At 35.9% G+C, this 17710-nt stretch overlaps 2 non-coding genes across 2 annotated transcripts; both read right to left on the bottom strand.

Moving 5' to 3' along the window:
- Positions 1-3709: 3709 nt before the first annotated feature.
- Trnag-gcc (transfer RNA glycine (anticodon GCC)) lies at positions 3710-3780 on the bottom strand. The gene has a single exon. It is a non-coding gene; the product is annotated as a tRNA-Gly (tRNA).
- A 4893-nt stretch (positions 3781-8673) lies between these two features.
- Trnag-gcc (transfer RNA glycine (anticodon GCC)) lies at positions 8674-8744 on the bottom strand. Its single transcript has one exon. It is a non-coding gene; the product is annotated as a tRNA-Gly (tRNA).
- Positions 8745-17710: the final 8966 nt, after the last annotated feature.

The raw sequence follows: 17710 nt of genomic DNA, 5'->3' as shown, positions 1-17710 counted from the left end.
ACAAAACTTAGATAAGATCGGTCCACAAATAGAGGAGTACCAACTGGCTCAAGAAATTGTTGTCACATCACGAAAAGTATACGATCCATTCCAGCGTGACGTGACAACATTTTGACTCACTATAAACACTATTATTACGTTTTCATGTATAAATCACGATGTTAAAGTAAAATTTTAAAAAATCCTACAAGAATCATTAGTTGGAGAATATTTTCTAGCTAGATTGGCTTGTAGTCAGTCAAATAGTTTTGTGACGTGACAACACCTTTTTTAGCTGTTTCGGACTGTTGAACATTAACGATTAATTTAATTAATTTCAGTTCCATTTCATAACATACAAATGAACTTCCTTCTATGTTTTGTCAACGAAAGATGAACATAGATTCCAGAATATAGAATATAATCTTGTTTCGACTTCCGGTTTGCTGATAATAGTATTGAAAGACAAAAAAATATGGAAAACACATACTACATAAGTATTGGGTACAGGCAGGGTTGCCACCTATTGTTTTAAACAAATCAGGAAGAATGAAAATAAAAAATCAGGAGAAATCAGGATAATTAATATTGGGTTGCCCGGAAAGTTTGTGCTGATTATTGGGAAAACAAGAGCCACATTTTGTTTTTGTTTTCCATTCTATATGCACAGTTTCATACCACAATCATTCACGCATTTTTCGTCGAAAACTGTTCAATGTTTTTTTTATGCTGTCCCTAGAGTCGATGTTTTTTTTCCCCTTGAGAGATCTTTGTAGGGACCCGACCTGTGATAATCTGAAGGTTCAATATTCGGTTCGGTTTAGCTGATGGTATGGACCTATGGTTCTTTAATCATATATACTTATTGTAATCTTTACGGGCAAGCTGTCATCCTTGAAGTAAGAAGTGAGAGAAAAAAAAATCTCGCAACACTATCCTAAATATCATTCATGCAATTCTCGTTGACGGAATTGAGCTTCGTGTTCTGTCATTATGAAACGGAAATCATAAATGAAATGAATTCTACTTTTCCGTATTGATTATGCATTCTTCGTAATAGGAAATCGGTTCTTAGAAAATTGTGAAAAATGTTGAACAAAAAACTGTATCTGGTAAAGATTGTTTATTATAATGACAAGCTTTTGTGGTAATATCAAGACATGTATAGACAAATGGTAAAGTAAGAGTCAGGACAACATTCAAAAACCATCAAATAATTTCGTTATATTAACGAGTAATGTAAGTTATTATGATAGTTCTCATTTCCAACCAGGAAAATTTTAGCAGGGTTCCCACTGTATTTATTACGATTAATTTTTATTCCAATGAGGTGAAAAGCACAAAAAATTAGGAAAAATCAGGATCATTTCAGTAAAATCGGAATAAATCGAGTGTTCGTCAGGATATCAGGAAAGTGTGCCAAAAAGTCTGGGAAATCCTGAAAAATCTGGAAGGTTGGCATCTCTGTGTACAGGTGTCTTACCAGCGGAAGTCGAATATCGTAGTCTGATGCCATTTTGGAATCGAGGATGGTACTTCCAGTTAGCTAAAAACGGATCTAAAAGACCGTGTGAGCAAGAACTTCCATCTTAGACCGACGCGTGTGAAGTTAGACAAAGAAAGTGCACATACAAATGCACAGGCGAACGTCAACGGTCAACAGTCAGTCAACGTCAACGTGAACGACATCTTCAACACGCGAACATAAACGACCTTACCCAGGTACGCGCACATGCACACACAGATGCATACATGGAGTTAAACAAAAGTTTCTGATAAAATGCGTTTCCTCGGTAGTGAGGCTTGTGCGAGTCATTGATGGTAAGCGCTTGAGTGAACATGTTAAATAATCCCGATGTAAAAACTGGTGGTCGTTTTAGGACCACTTTCTCGGAGGTCGGTGCAGGACCACTAAATTACTTTTTCAAATAACGACATGCAGTGTACAACAAATAACAGGTAGATTCAATAAATATTGTTTTTTATGAACATACCATAAGCAATTTAAAATGCCTTGTTTTGTAATTTTTCGCAATCTAAAAGAACATTAAACTAACAGGTCATACATGTCAAAAAATATTCCTTCTCTGTTTTTGAAACAACGAAAACGCAAAATGGTGCTTAAACGCAGGATTGAAGAGAGCCGGAAAAGGTCACCATATTAACAAATTGTCAGCGTTATGACACCTTTCATTTGACACTAACGCAAATTCGGTAGGAAGCACCATTCCTGAGATACAAAGGAGGTTCAGAACCACCGGTCTAGTTAGAACCACCTTCCCCTATAAGGAAAGAGGAAAGTGAGAAATATTCAGAGTAATAAAAATATAAAAAATAGTTATATGTGGATGTTACAATACAGTGAAATTCTTATTCAATACAACATATTGATTGTATGACGTGACAACGCTTTGTGGAGACTATTTTTTCGCACACAGCGTATTGTCACGTCACACAATGAATGCCAATTTTTGTAAAGTTCTTGCGAATTTTTTTTTAAATTTAATACACAGGAATCAACGTTCATCTTTTGTTGACAAATCAAAGAACAAAGATTATTTGTATGTTTTGAAACGGAACTGAAAATGCGACATTAATGTTCAAAAGTCGGAAACCGCAAAAAGACAGGTTGTCACGTCACAAAAGTATCGGGCTGGGCTGTCACGTCCCAAAAGCACAAAAGTATTGAAAACGAGGAAAAAACCTGTTTTTGTGAGTCAAAACGTTGTCACGTCACGCTGGAATGGGTCCTTTGTATCTGCAACTCTCGTGCGCCTCCGGGCGCCCCGGGGTTTACCGTGGCTTAGACTGTTGAAACTTTTCACATAATAAAGGAACTCTGCAATTCTTTAATTTACTTAGCGATGATGCGCAGCGTAGCAATACGGTCACTATAGCTTCTACCAGCTGAAAATTCTACCTGCTATCCTCGAAATGTTACATCGGAATTAACCTTGATCAGACTTAGGATTACCTTGCACAGTAGTGCAGGATCGGCTTCGAGAATCTCAGCTAAAATGCAATCAACTCCGGAACTTTGTTGTTACTCTTTATGGACGGAATTTTTCATGTTAGTGGTTCTTGTCCGCTCCATCGTGCCTTTCCGCTTTTTCATTACCTTCCGAGTTTCAGATTAATTATCTCCTCGGGGTCGTGGAACCCCCGGTATATTATTGGTGGTCGTGTTGACAGTGTTCTTGATGGTGGTCCACTAGTGTTTGACAGTGTTATGCATCTGCAAGTTTGATCCCGATTTTTTCAACAATACTTTAAACAGCATGATCGTTCATTCGGTATATGTTGAATTGCCGTTTTACCACGGTTGCCTTGTGGTCTATAGGCTTCCACTTCCGCATGTTTAAACGCTGTCCAAGACCAAATTCACAGTGACATGTAACGCTATCCCCATGCATGCCAGAATATAAAAGGACCTGATCTGATGCGCTATGATCAAAACATTCTAATTTTTATTTATTTTTGCTTTTGGTTTCCGTAATAAATAGAATTTCGGAGTCAGTGCGTTATTAAAACAAAGACCTCGATCTTCCATGAAGATGAACGGAGGAGCGAATAATCTGATGTAGTTATAGTTCATTGATGTGGACGGCTACTCACTGAACCGTTCATCAACGAAAATAAATATACTCATCTTGAAGACAAGACATGATTCTTGTAGCAAGAGATGTTGTGTTGTGTTTTTTCAATGAAAATAATATATACAAAAATTAGATGCATCGGCCGGGAATCGAACCCGGGCCGCCCGCGTGGCAGGCGAGCATTCTACCACTGAACCACCGATGCGATGTGGATAAATCTTCCTTTTGACGTAGGACAGCGTATTTCATTGTACTTTCATATACTGGACTAAATTTGATGTTTCAAAAAGGTGAACGTTGCATTTGATCTATAAATATAGGCACCTGCTTGAAATTCAACCCTTTGCGGTCGAAATTAATTTCACTTGAAAGAGACCCTCTCATCTTTCCACGCTAATAATATTTTGTTTATACCGAGTACCATTACATATTATTCATAGAAACTCCGTGTACATTCGTGAAAAAGTTCACTAGACATAAAAAATCGTTGATACAAAAATGTAAACTATTGCATCGTTGAATAAAGTATTTGAGATGATTCCTTGCTGTGGTGGCTGCAAACGACCGCAAAGTGTTAATCTAAGACATTATTAGTCAACGGATGATGCATGATACATAGTACTCTTGTATCCGCATGCATTTTTAAGGTTGGCATGTCTTTCTCTACACGGACTCTGAAGCCGTAGAGCAGAATGTTTCGTTTGAAGCATAAATTTTACGTTTTCTGAGACATTTTGAAATATTTCAGATTCAATGAACCAATCCGTGTAGTTTTTTTGGACGAATAATCAACGCTGAAAAGTTTGTCATCTGAGAAATGGATTATCGTTTGCTTCTTATTCAGCAAGGATAATAATCTCGCCGATCCAGTCATTATCAACTACTTCACCCGTTGCTCGATCAAATGTCACTTTACTCTACATGAAGGATGCATGCGAAAATCCGAAAATCCGCATGTATGTGGCAGAAATATCGGTGAATTTAGTCTTTTTTCTGATTTATACCGGAGATTGCAAAATAATCGATTTGAGCAATCTATTCATATTTCGTGTAGGTGTACACATCTACTTCCGGATTTCCGGGGCCCAATACCACACTGTAAAGATCCTTCAACATGAAAAATAGCAGCCAAATGACATCATACAACCTCAAAAAAAAATTCTTGTGTTTTATGGGCAAACAGCAAACTGGAGATCATTTGTGTATCGTATAATTTCGCAATGTTACAATTAAATCCTGATAATTTTTTTTTTAAATAACAGTAAATCTCGACGTTTAATGCAATTTCAAAATATTTGGCATCAATTTTTTTTAAACCTCGATTTCATTTCATGTATTCGTGTGATTTACAAAAAAAAACAATTTTTTACAATTGGTCGGGATTCTGCCAAAACGAACCAAGCGCCATTTTTTTCAACATTAAGTTACTTACACCACTGGATGCAGAAAATAATAATCTATCAACTGTGAAATGACCATGTCATTCGGACAATTAACAACAGTTCCAAAACTAAATTTCTAGGTAGCAGACTGTAAAAAAACGAAATTGCATTCAACCAAAGCGAACCATGAACCCACACTATGGCATCGGACAATAGTGATCGTTTTCTCCAAGAAGGCAGATCCGAATCTTTGAAAGATTTTCTGTTTCGGACAGCTCCTGGAATCAGATGTCGTCGGGACCTGGTAAGTAAGACAGCCAAAGGGCTGCTATGAAGTGTAAAAGCATGTTAAGAGGCTGATCTGCCTTTTTCAAAATTGCGTTCAATCTTGGAATGCGAGGGAATGGCTAATCGATGGTAAACATGTTATGGAAAATTTCGATCTGCCTACCACGAAAATTACCAATATGGTAATTTTCTGAAATCATCAATCCAGACAGCGAACAGTGAGGACAGTGTGACTGCCAATTGGAGGGTCGTTTGGGAAAACGTATCATACAATTTTCTATCCACTCAGGACCGTTCAGAAGTGTTTGAATTTGTGAATGATCTAATTCCAAATCGCAGAAAATCACAAGCGACCAACATCAAGAACTCGAACCTCTGACAGCTGTGATAAATGTGGTTTAATTGATTCTAGTTATCACCGATTGAAAAAGTGTCCACAAGCCAAAGAAATATGGAAATGGTGCAACCATGTTATACAATCGTGGTTAGGATTAATTTTTTCAAGATCTTGAAGATGTTCTACAGTTCCAAATAAACGAAAAAATAAGAAACATTAAGCGGTATTGTGGCTGACAATAAGAGCAATTGTTTTCAATTTAAGGGTAACAGAACCATCGATGTTTGTTTTTAAAAGGGAATTACGGGAATTGAGATGGAATAATAGAAACATTTTGAAAAATAACTTCGGGATGAAAAATAGACAAGTAAAGCAGAAAAGAGCTAATGTAGGTTAAGATAGATTAAGTTAGGTAAAGCTAGGTTAAGATTGTCTTTGCAATATATTAGTGTGCAAGGGTGTTTGTGTGTAAATGAATGTATGAGGGGTGTGTGAAAAATAAGTTTGAATGTGAACTAACCCCGAGAAAGCCGCGGATAAACGGTTTCCCTTTAAATTGTAAGAATTAAGTTTGATGGAAAATGGTAAATGTTATTGTGATAACGGATACATTGTATATTCGAAACGGTAATTTGAAATAAAGAAAACTTTTTGAAAAAAAAACCACAACGAACCAAGTGTAATGCATTCTTAAATCAATTTATTTCATTTGTGAGGATATCATTTTGTCAAAAACAGCAAAAGTGATCCAATATATATATATCATTAAAGAAATTAGTCTTGAGTCGTTACAAAATACTGAAGTGTTGTGTAATGATTATGTTAATAGTTAGCATGACCTTGGTTCGCAATGGCTGCAAAGAAAACGAAGTTTTGCGTGTATAGCAGCAACGAAATTTGTTTTTTTTTCATTTTCATAAAGGTTCTGAATCAGAAATTGACGAAAATGTGTACTTACAGCATGAAACAGAGTATTTTGTTTGACATCCTGTTTGTAACACCTAAGCGATAAAAGGATAGATTTGATCAGACACAGTCAATTAGTGGGAGCCCAAACTTCAAATTGAAATATCTCAAAATAATGTTTTATGCGCTTGGTTCTTTTTGGAAAACCCCGACCAATTGCGACACTAGTAAATAAAATCCGATTAAGCTGATATTTTGCACAAGGAAGTTTTTCGTGGTGGTCCTTCGAACCGGATCAAATGTTGGCGACCTAGCCAACTCTTATAGGGAGCGCCTTGACCTTTGCAGCAAAGGCCGGCACTGTATTCGTTGTTGTAGTAGCAAACCTGCCACTGAGAGGGGCCGGAACTGGACACGTCGCCACCACGGGATGTAGTAGCCAACCTGGCACTTGGAGGGCTGGAACTGGAGACATCGCCACCACGGGATGTAGTAGCTAACCTGGCACTGGCACTGGGAGGGCTGGAACTGGAGACGTCGCCACCACGGGATGTAGTAGCAAACCTGGCACTGGGAGGGCCGGAACTGGACACGTCGCCACCACGGATGTAGTAGCTAACCTGACACTGGCACTGGGAGGGCTGGAACTGGACTCGTCGTCACCACGGGATGGAGTAGTTAAACTGGCACTGGGAAGGCCAAATTTGTACTCGTTCTGGAACTGAGAACTAAATTTGCACTGGAAAACTGGAACTGGTATTCTTCTATTCACCTTTCACTTGGAAGGTTTGATCACTAATAATCCAAATCCTAGATTGGTTTCATTTTATGGGAGGGCTGGAACTGGACACGTCGCTCTGTAGGATATGATTGCTTATCTTGGAAAATCGCAGTGCTTCGAGTGATTCGGAAAATTCTAAACCATCTCCATACGTTTTGAAAGCCACGGGAAAGATCCAGAAGATCGGAAATTGTGTTCTAAATGAGTTGAACAAAACACAACAGGAAAATCGAAAAAAACACTGATGAAATGCTGCCTGCTATGTACAAGAGGAAGTCGTTTTCCCATCAGATTTGGACTGACGACAAAAAGTGATTTTATTTCGAGAATCCTAGACGTCAAAGACCTTGGGTGAATTCAGGAACACCCTCAACATCGGTTGCACGGCTAAATCGCTATGGTCGGATAACAATGTTCCGTCTTCGCTGGGATCAGAAAGGTTTGAGCTACTATGAGCTAATCGAAAAACTATGAGCTAAACGAAAAACCATCTGGGTACCAGAAAAAGGCAAAACAAAGTAATTTAGTCGCATGGAAATGCTCCGTCATATACAAAACCGGCAATAAAACGATTGAGTTATCGGTTGGAAAGGTATTTCACAACTTTATTTTTTCTTAAAAAATAGTTACAGGAGGACTCCTTTCGAGACACCTATATATTCTTTATATTCTGGGATCGTTTAGTAAATGCTTAAAGACAGCAATACGTACGCATTACGAAAAAATTTTTCTTTTGATTTGAGAACAACAATTTAAGATAAGATATACACATTATCGATCAACCGAAGCGACAAAGCCTCTTTGTTTGAGACTGCACGTTGTGCACGTTGCAATATTTTCCTTATTCTGCACTACTCGTTGTGTAGAGTAGCACTGAGATACTGAAACCGCGGAAAACGATTTTTACACCTGCCGCACAATTAATTACCGCTATGTGACTTGCTCCTAGGTCTAGTTAAAACGTGAGATAAGGCGCAGCAGAAAAAATCTGTCTCATGCTTGTACATCTGTTATTATGGCGGGTTTACATTAGGGAGATCTGTAGCTATAGATGAATTTATTCACGTGAAAATAGATGTAAACGGGTGAGAATAAATATGATACACTTATTCGAGGTATATATAATCTGAATAAATTCAGCATATGTAAACGCTTGTGAATTTCTCACTGGTGAGAAATCACTAAAGTTGAATGCAGTTCTACTTCAGGTGAATAAATTCACCGAAAATGTGGATATATTCATTATAGAAGTTCACGCTAGTGTAAACGGTTGATGCGATTTCTATGAATCTCATCATATTTCTTCACATGAATGTATCACTAGTCTAAATCCACCCCTTAAAAAGGGTTGAAAATCAAGTTTCTGAGCTAAATTCCCACTAAACTGCAAAATATACTCGAAGATGCATCGGCCGGGAATCGAACCCGGGCCGCCCGCGTGGCAGGCGAACATTCTACCACTGAACCACCGATGCGCTGTTGCAAATTCGCCGATGTAAAACATCCGGACTGTAATGTTGTTCTGATCTCAACGTAAATAACATACGTAAATAAACTACGTTTACCATTTATACTAGCGAACCAGTCTCTGTATCATTCTATTGAAAAATACCTTTTAATTTATTTTTTTTACCGTATTTAGCAATCAGTAATTCCGCGCTTTGTGGTTCTCAGGAGTTCCGAAGGGCCACTTATAATGAATTGCAGACAAAGAGGCTCGACTACTTCTTAAATTCGATTCTATTTCCATGGGATATCCGCTTCTGCGTTCGTGAATATTATATAATAGATTATGAGGCTTTGATTTTTTTTTGTATACATAATGTCCACAATATGTTTCAATGGCACATATTGATGAAAAATTGCCCACTGGCTGGGCCAATGTTTTCTCATGGATATATATTAACCGAATAACTGAACTCAATGTGATGAATAATGAACGTTGATGTTGACGGTTATAAGTCGTCGAGCAAACATTAAATATTTAAGTGTTTTTCCGTACCATGCGGTCGGTCTATCGTTAGCTAAACGATTCATACAACCTTCCCTACTGAAATATATTTGCATATGGAATTCATTTTGATATCATTTAATTATTATTCGAGAGATTAATCACTCATCCAACTCGCCTCTCAATAGGTTCATTGTTTCTTGTGTTATGTTGAAAGTAGCCTCATCTTGTCGGCCTGATCAAATGTTAGCATTTAGGGTGAAAAATTGCTTAACACTTTCGTCGCCCAGAGCGATTCGGTCGAGTTTTTTGCGGGGCCCAAATTCAACTGTCGGTGCGCTAGAGAAATAAGAGGGCAACGATAATAATGAATTCGGGTTCGATTCAGGACTACTTTTCTGTTGAATTCGAATGAAATGAACCGACTGCTGATTAGAAAACATACAAAAATAAATTTTCAGCCAATTGTATAGTGTTACCAATGCTAATAAAAAATGAAATTCAACCGAACGTACTTGCTCTATATACTATATTCGATGACGATGAATAACTACAATTTTATTGGAGAATATGGAACGTTTGACGAATTTTATGCCATATTGTCTTAGGAGTTGGCAGCACCATCTCAGATAGTAGTGAAACGTTTGTGGGTGTAAAGACAGGGATCATTTAAGCAACTTTGCATACTTGAAATATTCGAAAAAAAATCAGACTACTTTTTGGAAAAAGCCAATTTCTTTTTCTTATTTTTTTACAAAGTTATAACATAAAAACTATGATACCTACAAAATTCTTGTGAAAGGAAGAAATGTAGGAAATTGTTTGAATTTTCACATAAAAATACCAAAATTTGACATAAATTTTGCTGAAAAAAAAAATTATTTTAAAAATTAAAATTCATTTTTCTCAAAAACGTATTACGTAAACGTAAACGTATATATATGAATAGCACTTACAATTTCCAACAAATCGTCCATACATCGGAAGATGGGCACTTTTACTGGGAAATTTTTTTCTAACAACAACTTTTTCATGTTTTATTTGAAAAGAATACAACTAATCCTAATTTTGTTTAAAGTCAAGATAGCGATATAGTGTATTCGACAAAGTTTTAGATCCTATTAAAATATGAACTTTTGTCGAAGACATCAACTTTCTATCTTTTATAGCTTATCGAATATAAGTCATTTTTGTATGAAGACTCCTGAAAAAAAAATGTTTTGCTCGTAACATTTTTTGTGTGTAAATTCTCACGTTTGACATGTTTCTAAATAGTGAAAAGTTAGCAGAGCATGTAGTATGTGATGATTTATACATAAAAATGTAGCGAATTGAACATTAATGGCATTTTTTCAAAGAAAAACATGAAAAAGTTATTGTTCGAAAAACTTTTTCTATGTAAATGTGCCCATCTTCCGAAGTATGGAAAACTTGTTGGAAATTTTAAAGGCTAGCTAAAAATAGGTATATTTTTTTCAGAATTTTAAAAACATTTTTTCGAGTAAAACGAATTTTAATTTTCAAAATATTTTTTTTTTTCAAATAATTGTTTGCATTTTTTAAAAGAAAAACATGGAAAAGTTGTTGTTCGAAAATCTTTTGCCCATCTTCCGATGTATGGGTGACTTGTTGGAAATTCTAAGGTCTATTCATATATATTTTTTTCAGAATTTTAAAAACACATGTTTTGGAGAAAAATGATTACAATTTTCAAAATATTTTTTTTCCAATGAAATTTTTTCCAAAAAAATCTTTGATAATTTTTAATGAAAACCTAAATAATTTCCTACATTTCACTCTTTGTCTAAAATTTTGTAGGTCTGATAGATTTTTTTGTAAGTTTTTTTTAATTTTAATTTAAAGTTTTTCCATTTATCCAATACTATAAGATCTACAAAAAGTTGATCAGAGAATAATATGTAGGAAATTATTTAGGTTTTCATTGAAAATTTTCAAAGAATTTTTTTGAAAAAAATTTCATTGGAAAAAAAATATTTTGAAAATTGTAATCATTTTTCTCGAAAACATGTGTTTTTAAAATTCTGAAAAAAATATATATGAATAGACCTTAGAATTTCCAACAAGTCACCCATACATCGGAAGATGGGCAAAAGTTTTTTGAACAACAACTTTTCCATGTTTTTCTTTTAAAAAATGCTATTAATGTTCAATTCGTTACATTTTTATGTATAAATTATCGCATTTTACATGCTCTGCTAACTTTCCTCTATTTAGAAACATGTCAAGAACATGTCAAACGTGAGAATTTACACACAAAAATGTTGCGAACAAAAAAATATTTTTTTTTTTTTTGAATATAAATGACTTATATTCCAAAAATTATAAAAGATAGAAAGTTTATGTCTTCGACAAAAGTTCATATTTTAATAGGATCTAAAACTTTGTCGAATACACTATATCGCTTTCTTGACTTCAAACAAAATTAGGATTAGTTGTATTTTTTTCAAAGAAAACATGAAAAAGTTGTTGTAAGAAAAACTTTTTTCCTTTAAAAGTGCCCATCCTGGACGACTTGTTGGAAATTATAAGGGCTATTCATATATATCTTTTTGGTAATTTAAAAAAAATACATTTTTGAGAATTTTAATTTTTAAAATAACTTTTTTTCAGCGAAATTTGTTTTTGTATTTTTGTAAATTTAAACAATTTCCTACATTTCATCCTTTGACAAGAATGATGTAGGTATCATAGTTTTTATGTTATAACTTTTTGTAAAAAATTAAGAAAAAAAATTTGGCTTTTTCCAAAAAATAGTCTGATTCTTTTTCCAATATTTCAAGTATGCAACGTTGCTTAAATGACCCCTGTCTTTACACTCACAACGTTTCACTACTATCTGAGATGGTGCTGCCAACGGCCAGTCGAGTTGGCATGAAATTCGTCTTTTGTTCAATCGATTGAGAAGATTCTATCATAAGTTTAATTTTTTAGAATGATTCTCTAACAGTACATTTAAAGTGTAACGGTTTATTGATTCCAATGACTTTGTCAAACATCATGTTTTAATCGGACATCTGGTTTTAAGTTAAAATTTTTGAAAGAAAGATCATGATTTTATTTAGGCCATTTTAAAAAATCAGTCGTAATTTTAATTGGTCATATAATAATGAAAATTGTAATTTTAGGTAGTTTCCATCCTATGTACCAAGTTTCAAAAAAATTGTAGAGGGTCTGGTCAGCAGCCGACTGATTTGGGGCGGAATCGCTCTATACGGAAGTCGTATAAATAAAAGTAATTAGCCATTTTGACCTTGAATTTTTCATGATCTAAAGCAGGGGTTCTCAAACTCTTTTGTGCAAGAGACCCCTTTTCCAGAATTAAATCATACCTCAGACCCCCATTTCTTTGAGAATCGTATCTTTAGTTTTTTTTCTTACTGAATAATTATCATTTTGGAAACATTGCAGTTGGTTAAATGAATAAACTTGACATTATTTCTTCACGGAGGCGATCTGGCGTAGTGGTACGCACCTTTCACGAGTTCAATTCACACACCCGACATTCTTAAAAAAAATGGAAACAATTTTAAAAACTAGCCGAAAGTGTTGAAAGTCACTATAATACAGAAAAAAATATCTCCTCATCATATTCAACAAAATATATAAATATAAAATTTAGTAAATATCATGTGCAATATATAGTTATTAACACAAATTACTCACAAACTATAAAAACATTCAAATCGCAAACCAATCTATCCACAACCACCAAAATATCAAAATATGGTTCAATATTGGTTAGTTAAAGCCTTAAATTTCCGCGTTCGTTGATTTTCAAATGGTTCCTTCGGTTTCGCGTTGTTTGTAACCATAATGATGCCTTTTTCGACAAAGTATGATGATGGAAAAACGAGAAGATGTTTTTCAGCAATGTCTCACATCGCAGGATACTGTTTTTCAATGTTTCGTTATATCTAGAACATGTGACAACCTTGGTTATACTGCTGCCTCTTCTGTGTTGATGATAATCAACTTTTCTGGCATTATCACATTGGCTCATTCCATGGAAGTGATATAGTTCTGATTTATAATCCATTGAGGAATTTGAAAATTTTGAAGATCTAAAAACATTTTAGTAAAATCCTTGTGTAATGCATCCAAGTGAGTGAAATATGATACTATAAAATGGTCTTGAAGCTTTTGTGATAATTTTGACAAATGCGAAAACTGTGAATATTCTCTTCTGCTTAAATTTTGTTTTGAATGTTTTGTCAGAAGGGCCGAAATTATTGACATTGTTTCAATCCAGTTAAAATCGTCACCCTGTAGCTGAAACACAAATTAAAAAAAGATGAAAATCTTGCTATGAAAGAGACTCTTGGTGGTCAGCGAACTGCAGCGTGTAGAAGTAACCGAGTAAAGATTTTGTCGTTTTTCTCATATAGATGAGCAAATAATCGTATGTTCAGAGGATTGTGTTTAATCCAATGTTGAATTATTCAATCATGAACAGAAAGGAGTTTAAATTCATACAGCTCCCTAAACAAAGGACAATAAATCGCTATACCCAATTACTCAAGAACCTCAATCTGTAGCACAAAAAAGGCCATAAATCATACGCACAAATAGCCAGGAGAATATCGAATAGCCGCATTTGAATATCCTTAGATTGCCTTTTTGCCAGTATTCAATAGTGCGTAGAAATTCCCATTGTCCACATCAATAAGAGCTTGCATTCTATTATATTTTAGGCCTGTTCTACCGAGAGCCACTGGTCAATAAGTATCACTGTAAAGCACTGTAAAGAACACTTGAGATAAATCTGTCGAACCAAACGCATCTCTCGTATTTTATCTCGCAAAGATCTAATCCTTTTGTCGCGCATTTAAACCGTTTATCGCCGAACAGTGTCGATATTACTTTCACTTGTCGTGTCGGAACAGATTGCTTCGAAGGTTTTTGATAGCACTCATAACTAGTGTTGTCACACATACAGATTTATCTGGAAAGGTACAGATTTTTTGGTTGTTTTTGGTACAGATTCTGTACGGTGCAGATTACAGAATTTTGTCGAAAAGTACAGATTGTACAGATTTTTCCGCGTGTGAAATTTCTCTCGTTTTTCGGTCAGTATTATTACTTGAAGCCTCCTGAGAATAAATTTCATTACTGGGAAATAAATTCATATTAATACGTAAGTATTTGTAGTAAGTAAATGTAGACATAAAGTTAGTAAGTAAATATAATATTTTGTAGTAAATAAATGAGTATTTGAGTATATGAGTAATGGATCATAAAAAGGTTTTCTTCTAATCATCTGATGATGTTTATACATGGTTTTGTTGAACTTTGCTTTCAAATTTTTCGTCAATTTCATCCTTGAAGCTCCTCCCTGAGCTGATACATAGTTTTTCGCTTTCAAAATAGAGTCAACCGATTTCCGGACTTTGTTTTGGTGGCATTGTAAAGTTAAAATATTCGCTCAACATACGCTGCTGAATGTTATCAAAAAGGGTCTTACAAACGACCTTAGCAATTGATAAAAAAAAACTCATCTCGCCTTTTGACATCCAGCAGCTGGGACCAAGTTATATCTGAGTCACTCAATTTTTGCCCCATAAAATTCGTTTTGAGTAGCTTTAATTCGTTATTCAAGCCTTGTCTATTACCTGCATCACCGAAATGAGGAAATTGGCGTATCAAATCATTAAGGTTTGGTAGCTTGACGAAAATTTGAGGGTTTATTAAGGCCGCAGTTAATCGGATCGTTGAAATCAAATCGCTTTCAAATCTGTTTCACGAGTTCAGTATAGAAATCACAACAAATCGCCTTGAAGATCAGCTTCCTAGCTGCATCCAATATTTTTTCAGCTTCTTCTTCTCGATACCAACGTAAACATTCTCAGGCTTTTTCAGGATGTTTTCAAAATCCTTCACATCAAGGTCAGCATCAGCGAGTCGTTGCACGTAGCTCTCAAAACATAAGTTACCCAACATGACCAATGATAACATACTTGTCTCATTATAAAGTTCGCAAAATTGAGAACTTTCTGATTGAAAAGATTGACTTTATTGATGAGCGGTAGAACGAAGTTTAGCAACAGCATAATCGGTTTAGCCGTAAAACCGTTTAAAAGTATAGTATAAAAACTATATTTTTATGTTTTTAATTTTTCGATTATTCTACATATCCCATATTTACATTTAAGTTTCTATTCTATCAAATTCCGTTTGAAAATCCTATTCAAATTCAACGAGGAAAGTGTCACCCAGATCTGGGTGACGGGGCGATCATAGTGTTAATCATAAACTGGTTCCATTGATAATATCGTGGCGGTTATCTTTATAATTGAGAAAAAAGAGAAACCAGTGAATCCACCTGCCAAAATCAAAATTCTAAATTCGCACAGAACAGTGCATTTTTCTCGATGCTCCAGCAGTTCTGGTTTTAACTATAACATCAAATGCAAAAATTATGTTTGTTGAAGCATCCATTCAACTCGAAGTGAGCTTCATCGTTGGACACAATTTTAGGCGAATCTTGATCTAAACTCCGCTGCATCAGTTGTCGGGAGAGCAAATTTCCTAATAAAGTGAATATGTGTTTGCAAGTGACTTACTAACAAAAGTACAGAGTCACCACCAACTAGCTTTGAGTTTGGAAAAATGAATTGTTTATGCAACTGGTTCTGTGTGGGCTCGATTATTTGCTCGAGTGGGAGGATAAAATCTCTTGAAATGATCCGAACCCACAAACGGCGACTGAGAAACTTCCTTTCCGATCAGGTGCTTTGCTGCATAAATAGAATGTTGGTCGGGTGGGAAGACGAGTAATCGAATGCTGATTATGACATTGCGAAGCGGAGACTTTCAATTGGAATAAATGTCACGGAAAGTACCCTTCTGTCTCATCTTGTCAAATAATGAATACGCTGGTCGTGGTTGGAAGACCGAATGAATCGTATCGAATAAACGAGCGGCTCGTTGAAAATATGTGTTACTGACAGGTCTCCATCCTTCCGGCCGCCTCCTCCATACACACCATTGAATATCGATAAATACTTCCATGGATTAAATGCACTGGAATCCGATATATATATATGATTATAGGAAGAGAATTTATTATTTTCCAGGAAACGAATAAACTGGAACTCGATTCGTTTTTATTACCCCTTTTGGGCAAATAAGATTTCCTTTCGGTGCGATAACGGCCATCCGATGGTTGGATTGATTTCCTCGAAAGCGGCGCTTCTATTTTCTCACGAAAGCTTTTAAACTTTTAACGCACTCCCACCAAACGCCAATCCTTTTAATTCCCTGTCACTCGTGCGACCATCATCATTTCCGAGCAGCGTCGTCGCGAAAGTGCTTTCAAGAGGAGACTGCCAGCTACCAGGACAGGAGAAACAATAGCGAAAGAATTCACGTGTCCCCGTATGGTTCCACTCTAAAATGGGATATCCGTTTCCGTTTCATGTGCTCTCTCTGTCTCGATTGACTTGACCACCTAGTCACGGAGTCCATCCATCTCCCCATCAGTCTGTGTTCCATCCATCGAGAACATCATGTTTTTCCGCTGCACTTCTTTTTGCTTCCTGAACCTGTTGTGTTTGTGTCTATTTCTTTATTTTTTATATTAATCTAGCAAACGTGATGCCATTACTCGGTTGGTCTCATTTTCCGTTCCATTATCGTCATCATCGGCATCGTGTCCTGTCGTGTCAGATTGAAACACAGCAAGATGTCCTACCTCATGGGTTCACTCCATGTTCCTGTCCCTCTTCCCCAGGACAGGATCGGTACATATTGTATCGGCCGACGAAATCACCATTAGTCATCGTGAGCTTTTATCGAAGGTTCTCCCCGGATCTGTTTTGTGTCGCAACGATGTGTTATCCGGTTTTGTCAAATTATGAGATCGGGGCACTGAATGAAGCGGTCGGATTGAGAGCTTCTGCTGTTATTGTTATGATTTCCTGTGGAGTGCTTTCGTGATGTGTCCTATTACTGGCGCTGGAAAAGTCTGCGATACAGTGATGCCCCTGAATCCGGACGCTTTTAAATCCGGACACTTTTTCATTACATTCAATTTAATGCCTAAACCATGACATTTTTTGCATGTTGAATTAATGTGACTGATAGTTACTATTGTGTTAATTTAGTTTAGTGTCAAACATAGTAACTAGCTGTTAACAAAAAATGTAAAAAAACTAAAATCAATGTGAATTTCACAAACCAATGTCCGGAATAAAAAGCACATTCAGAAAATGCTTTTGAATCCGGACGGTCAAAAGTTGACGATTAAATTTCTCATTGAAGGAGTTGCATAAGGGTATGTCAGATGCCTTAGTATGGAGTATGGAGTGTGGAGCAAAGATATTCGACCGGGAAACCGCAAAACTCTTCGGTATATAGCACGGGGTCGATTATATGACCCGTTTGTATGTCATTTGTAACTTTGTCTGTAGCGCTGTCCCACATTAATAGATATTTAACCCCCTTCCTGTTGACCGATTGATCTGAAATTTG

The sequence above is a fragment of the Toxorhynchites rutilus genome, chromosome 2, assembly GCF_029784135.1.
Source record: "Toxorhynchites rutilus septentrionalis strain SRP chromosome 2, ASM2978413v1, whole genome shotgun sequence".
In the NCBI taxonomy this organism is placed as follows: Eukaryota; Metazoa; Arthropoda; class Insecta; order Diptera; family Culicidae; genus Toxorhynchites; species Toxorhynchites rutilus.
The sequence above is the reverse complement of the archived record's forward strand: the minus strand, read 5'-3'. Positions and strand labels throughout refer to the sequence as shown.